This window comes from Spermophilus citellus (genome assembly GCF_964194105.1).
Source record: "Spermophilus citellus genome assembly, chromosome: 10".
Classification (NCBI taxonomy): domain Eukaryota; kingdom Metazoa; phylum Chordata; class Mammalia; order Rodentia; family Sciuridae; genus Spermophilus; species Spermophilus citellus.
Window position 1 is genome coordinate 29092126 of NC_138197.1, and position 1259 is coordinate 29093384.

Consider the following 1259-nt stretch of genomic DNA (forward strand, 5'->3'; position numbering starts at 1 on the left):
TTCCTCCTCTTGTATTGCCCTCCTCATCAAGTCCTCCGAAGCTCCAACACAGTGCCTGGTACAATGTGGTATTGCAGAAGTAAAATGTTCATTAACTTGACAGGAGCAGCGGTGCATGCCTGAAATCCCAGTGGCTCCAGGAGCTGAGACAGGAGGATGGCAAGTTCAAAGCCAGCCTCAGCAACTTAGTGAGACCCTAAGCAACTCAGTGAGATCTTGTCTCAAAATAAAGAATGAAAAATAGGGCTGGGGATGTGGCTCAGTGGTTAATCGCTCCTGGGTTCAATCCCTGGTACCAAAAACCAATGCTTGTTAACTCACTACTTGATTAATGTCCCTTACCCCTATGCCAGGGAAGTGAGAATATCCCATGCTTTCTTAAAATCCGTAGGAGGAGAGGTCACTTTTCCTCCATTCATTTAGGAGCCTCCATTTTTCCCCAGGTCATTTCATACATCATGGAACAGCAATCCATTTTTTTAAAATTCTTTTTTTTTTTTTATGTTGGAAAAAAAAAGTATATTTAGACTTGGACAGCTGGACTCTATTTAGATGATCCCAATTTTGTTGGCAAGGTCCAAAGCATCATAATCAGGAGCCAGTCGAACATAAGTCTTTTTCTCTCCATCAGGCCTGATCAGGGTGTTAACCTTGCCACATCAATGTCATAGAGCTTCCTTACAGTTTGTTTGATCTGGTGTTTGTTGGCCTTGACATCCACAATAAACACAAGTGTGTTGTTGTCTTCAATCTTCTTCATGGCCGACTCAGTGGTCAGAGGGAATTTGATGATGGCTTGGTGGTCAAGCTTGTTTCTCCTGGGGGTGCTCTTCCAAGGATATTTGGGCTGCCTCCGGAGCTGCAATGTCATGGGTTGCCGGAAGGTAGGTGACGTGTGGATTTTCTTCTTTTATGACTGTGAACACTCTTCAACATTGTCTTCTTGGCCTTCAAAGCTTTGGCTTTGGCTTCAGCTTTGGGAGGGGCAGGCGCTTCCTTCTTAACTTTCGGCGCCATCTTGGTGAAAAGGCTTAATATTCTTATTTATTTATTTATTGCAGTATTGGGGATTGAACCCAGGGATGCTCTACCACTGAGCTACATCCCAGTTGTTTTCCTTTTTTCTTTTGAGATAGATTCTCACTGAGTTGTCCCGGCTGTCCTTGAACTTGTGATCCTCTTGCCTCAGCCTCCCAAGTTACTGGGATTATGAGCAGAGCATGCAACAATGCCACACCTGGCAACCCCACTTGTTTGCA

The 1259-nt window shown here is 44.5% G+C and overlaps 1 pseudogene across 1 annotated transcript; it reads right to left on the reverse strand.

The window, feature by feature from the left end:
* Positions 1-548: 548 nt before the first annotated feature.
* LOC308658744 (large ribosomal subunit protein uL23-like) lies at positions 549-1023 on the reverse strand (annotated as a pseudogene). The gene has a single exon. The product of its transcript is annotated as a large ribosomal subunit protein uL23-like (transcript).
* Between the last annotated feature and the right edge of the window lie 236 nt (positions 1024-1259).